Source organism: Nomascus leucogenys, chromosome 2 (genome assembly GCF_006542625.1).
Source record: "Nomascus leucogenys isolate Asia chromosome 2, Asia_NLE_v1, whole genome shotgun sequence".
Lineage (NCBI taxonomy): Eukaryota > Metazoa > Chordata > Mammalia > Primates > Hylobatidae > Nomascus > Nomascus leucogenys.
Window position 1 is genome coordinate 100,076,592 of NC_044382.1, and position 5,495 is coordinate 100,082,086.

At 38.9% G+C, this 5,495-nt stretch overlaps 1 pseudogene; it reads left to right on the plus strand.

Annotated features, from left to right (window-relative positions):
* The first annotated feature begins 374 nt into the window (after positions 1-374).
* On the plus strand, positions 375-4,816 carry LOC100596958 (annotated as a pseudogene).
* The last annotated feature ends 679 nt before the right edge of the window (positions 4,817-5,495 follow it).

Sequence of the window (5,495 nt, forward strand, 5' to 3'; positions counted from 1 at the left end):
ATGTGTGCATAGTTGCACTCTTGCTAAGAAATGCATAGATTTACTTAAGGATGTTGTGAAGCTTGTCCACAGAATTATAATGTGGTTTTGGAGTCTTTAGTATATTATAATAGAGGGAAAAGTTATTACTGTCAATTTTTCCCACCTTCAAAAACAATTATTGCTTAAGAATTACTGGGATTAATTATCTTTTAAATGTTTAATTCTGAATTCATATTTATAAAATTGATATCTGTTCAAAATCAATATTAGTAGAAGCCAAATATATTGAGTGACTTAGTTGTCCTTATCTTTAGTCATAATTTCAGATTGGAAGTGAAAGTGAATTTAAAAGATATGGTTGTGTAGAACCATCTCTTCTATTCTTTTTATACATGCATGTGAGTGAGGTAAGTGGTTGGACATATTCTTAGTCTTTTTGCCCAGCTCAAGGAAGAGTTAATAAAATAACGTTATGTAAAGTGCATTGAACTCCTCAAGAGAGAAGTGTTATATTAATACCTGCCTCACAGTGATGTTCCCAGACTTAATGTTTGTAAATTGCCTTGGTACTCCCAGTAACATCCTGATGAAGCATCATTTTGTTTTATTGCAAGGAGCTCTAAGTTACACAGAATACAAGTTAAGGGGGAAATAATATCCCAGTCTTTATTTTACAATCAGAAGTACATAAAATAGAGAGAAAACATTTTGTTCCAGTTGTGAACGGTAAAATTGATCATTTGTTTTTTTTCTCTCTGTTACTTTTGGGATGGGGTAGAGTTTATAATGTAGTTTAATTGAGCACTCAAGGTTAAAGTATTTAATGGCAGAATTGGTGATCATGATACAAAGAGATCTTTAAGGAAACTGGTATTCAAATTTTTAAAGTTAAATTCCAATTTTAAGAGTCAGTTTTTTATATGATTACTATTAAGTTTGGCATTTTTGAGACATGTCTTAAATCGATATCTGTAATACTTACAAACATCAGTAGGGAGAATCATATTGTAAACACATATTCTTGCTGTAGGGTACATTTTAAATGTCTAAACACTAATCAATATAGCAAAATTAAGTATTGACTAAAATAGCTTTATAATAAGTAATTATTGGTTTGCTCTTTTAGAAATTAGACATTTTCACTTTGGGAATAAAGTGTAAATTTACTGTCATGAAATTAAAGTGTTTTTGACCTTTTTGTACAACTTTCCTCTGTCTATGAAATGATTAGGTTTAAATATGATTGCACAGCTGTATTATGTTGCAAGCATCAATTTTTAATTATTATAAGGTCAATGTTAGAACAAATGTGATTAGAACAGTACCTCTGTGCAGTTATTTACTTTCTACTCAGAAACCACTCTGTGTTTACTAAAACTAACCCAAACCTCTCTCGGTTGATATGGCTAATTAGATTCTTGCCAAATATTTTATTTTCCTCAGTGTTCATTCTATGTATGTTATTTTGTTGATTTGTTCAGTTTTTTAAAATACAAATTTCTTTATTTATTTCTTCCCTTCATAGGGGGAAATTTATTTTTCTATGTGTCTGTGTGTACACATCTCTCTGTGTGTATAACCACAGATAACAATAGCTTCACAATCCTCCTGCCTTGTATAGCACAAATATTTCTTCCCCACAATATTGTTGAGAACTGATTTGTATGAAGCACATCTAAAGAGAAAAGGAGTTTCCTTGCCAAGCCTGGGTTTTTATGATTCTATATTCACAGAGATTTGCTGCTTTTCCTGATTTTTTCCTGCCACTCTATGTGACTTTGGATTTGGCTCTTCAAATTAAAAGTTTCCTGCTACATAAAAAATGACAAAATAATACATGATCTACACATTATTCATTAAAATTCCCAAGATTTTCAGCATTAATAGTAATTCAGGTTTTAATCACAAAAGTGGTTTTCTAATTCTTAATTAGTTGTTCAGATATCATTTACTGTTGATATATTGTCTGCATTTTAAAAACAGCAATAATACTGGGCAAAAAAAAATTTGTTGCCTTTAGTAAATGAAGCAGCCTAAGATTTCCTGCACAGAACACACAGGCCGAATAGTCCATCTTCGTGGCCTGGGGAATGAATGGTCAAATGTTGGCTGCGCTCTACTGGGAGTCTTAAGATGCAGCAGTAAAGGGAGGAAATCACTTGGCTATGGCAAATGGAAGAAGGGCTGGTGGAGTGGTGATTCATTAGTAGGAATAAGCAGAATGTGCTACTAAGAAGGTAAATCTTACTTTTGATTCATTAATAATTCTTCAGTCGATTTCATAGGGGTATAAAGGAACACTTAAAAGAACTTACTCCTATGTCAGATGATGCAGCTTTCACCCCATACTCCCTTCTCATCTGTTACATTATTTTTGAGTCATGTATTCTGAAAATAGTTGCTTTTGAAAAATAAATATGTAGGGTCCTCTTGTCGAATACTGTCAAGTTCTATGTAGGGTGTAATGACAGAATTCTCCACATTGTAACAATGAGTGAGAAGATATTTTGGAATTGGATGGTTCTTCCCCAAATCTCTTAAATTATATTACCCAAGAGGAAGCTATTTCTGAGTGGTGTTGTGGAAGACTAGTTATGGTAGTCAATGCTGAGAGCCTCTTGGAAACATCTTGACATAAATGTCTCCAGAACCTCTGACTGTAAAGGTTCATGTAAAACATAAGCCTGTGACAGGCTTGCATTTCAAAGTTTCTAGTTTCAGGAACTGCTTTTAGCTACTGTGCTCTTAGTTACTAAGCTATTTAGACCCAGCATATTTATCATACTTATAGTTATTATATTTAGTTGCTCAACAAATCTAAAAAAGGATAGCTACAAAACTCTTTTTATGTTTCTGCCAATAGCTTAAATATCATTATTCACATTTTCTAAATCATATTGAATGGAGAGATTCTATGATTAAAAAAATAACAAATCTAATTGCCAAGTTCCTCTTATTCTCCATGCCCTCTACTGCCTCCACCATCACTACTTATTGACCAAAATATTTATGAATAATGCACTGTAAACATTTCTACAGAAATTCTTCTTCTTATAAACAAGGCACCATAGAAAGATCAGAATGAACAATTTTATAGAATGTAAAAGCCAAAGAAATGTTAATCAAGGTTAAAATTATGCCTTATTCCTGTCGGCCACGGAAGTTAGGTAAAAGCTTTGTTTTCTGATGAGGCAATTTCATGGAGCCTTTCTCAGTTACCTTCACTGAGCCCAACCCTTTTTCCGAGATGTCATTAAAACATCTTCACAAGAGGAGACAGCCAGCTATGGCACTTCATTTTTCAGTCTCTAACTGCCTCTGGATTTGCTTTACCTCTCAAGTCTGTACTAGCATCCAGGTTTTGGATAATATGACGATTTGCATGGATTACATATTTAGAGCATATTATACCATGTTTGGTTTGGTGGTCAGATGAGTCTAGTGTAGGGAATATAAATATGGCTCACTATGTGAACGTGCAAGAGTAGCATACTGTTATATTTCTAAATCGAATAAAATTGATGTATTCATTATCCAACTTAGTTTGGCTAGACATTCAGTAGTGGCTGTAATTGGTTTGTTGCTCCCCTCTTTTTGGTATGATACAGGAAGCTTGTGTGGCCTACACACTAGGAAAAAGGCAGGGAAGGACTTTTGGTCCTCAGTTTACTTTTTTTGCATTGTGATGCTCATGGTTATAAGCCTTGATGGTCCAATTTTAGGTGCTTCACTTACTCCAAGCCAAGCTAGGACAGGATAGGAAACTTTGCCAAAGCTTAAAGGCTTCTAGGAAATGAAATTTTTGAATAGCCTGGAATCACCTTCCCTACCTGGTCATGTCACCTCTTCTAGGGTGTGGTGAAGAATTTTCATGAAGCCTCCTGAGGAGCCAATTATTCTATGAAAATATGATAAGCCACATCAGAAAAATGAAAATTAACATGATAGGAGGCTGAAGTCTGGGACACTGCCTTTGGGGAGAGAGGCAGAGCTAGTCCAAGCCCTGGCCCCAAGTAAAGCCACTGCCCCAGAGCCACCTTGGAGGTCCCCCTCCCAACTAAATGCCTCTTTGCACAGCACTGGTCCCTGCTCCCACCTCTCTGGACTACTGCAGCTGGATGGGCAGTGGCGAGTTGAGGAGGCGCAGCATGACCCAATAAGATCTGTCTATTTAAGCGTGTTCTGCTGGGTCTGCAGTGGGCAAATCTAGCCTGTCCTCTGCCTTGTGAAGGGACAATTTCATGCATACTAGGAGAGCACAATAGGAGCAGCCTTCCTCACACAGAATGTCTGCTTGGACAACACAATAGTTAGCTTTGAGATCTGGGACATGGTTGGACAGGAGTGGTATCACAGCCTGGCCCCCATGTACTCTTGGCGGGGCCCAGGCTGCCATCATGGTCTATGACATCACCAATACAGATATATTTGCTGGAGCCAAGAACTGGGTGAAGGAGCTACCGAGCAGGCCAGTGCCAACAGGGTCCTTGCACAGGGTCCTTGTTACCCTTGCACGGGTAACAAGGCAGACCTGGCCAGCAAGAGACCCCTGGAATTCCAGGAAGCACAAGCCTATGCAGACGATGACAGTTGGCTGTTTATGGAGACATCAGCAAAGGCTGCAATGAATGTGAATGAAATTTTCATGGCAATAGCTGAGAAACTTCCCAAGAACAAGCCCCAGAATGCAGCTGGTGCTCCAGACAGAAACCAAGGTGTGGACCTCCAGGAGAACCACCCAGCCAGACCCAACCAGCGTTGCAGCAATGGAGCCCCCCCTTGCCTGCCCACTGCCCCCACATCTTCCACCTTAATGATCTGGAATCCACTCTAACCAATCGTACTTAATGACTCGGGCCACCTCTTGGGTAGGGGGGTTTCTAGCTAAGAGCAGTTCCTGAATCATGGTAGGAGTCCACCATGATTTCTCCATATAATTTTGGTCATAGGCCATAGTGAGTTATTTCACCTGTACCTTTCTGTACAAACACTAATTTGATTTTAAGTCGTAAGTCACTTTTTAAATATATATGATCTTCTGCTCTTCCCACTTCCTCCTCTTCCTACTGCTTTCCCACTTTTCTTTTGCTGGTAGTAGCCACATGCTGCTGTCTCCCAAACCTTGTATATGGGGACAGTGGGGTCCAAGCAGCTACCTTCTTTCCCTCTTGTGGAATAGTGGACCCAGCAAGAGCATCCACATTCTTACCTTGTTGAAGTGGTCTTGGGTTTGGGCGGTGGGGCAGGCCTTGTGGCTAGGGAAGGAAGAGGCAGCTCTTTCCTCATCTGGCTGTCATCAGGCTACAGCCCTCTCCCTGCCCCCTACTCCCCTCTGGGAAACCACAGCATTATCACAGCATTATTGTGACAGCCACAAACCTGTAGCCTACAACCCCTCCACCCTCGGTCACCCTGACCTCTTGCTCTGAGCCCAGTTCTGACCAAATCATGATGAGTATTTGGGTGGTGGCTGGGTAAAGGGGATAGTGGGAGGAGACAGAACCAACTTTTTC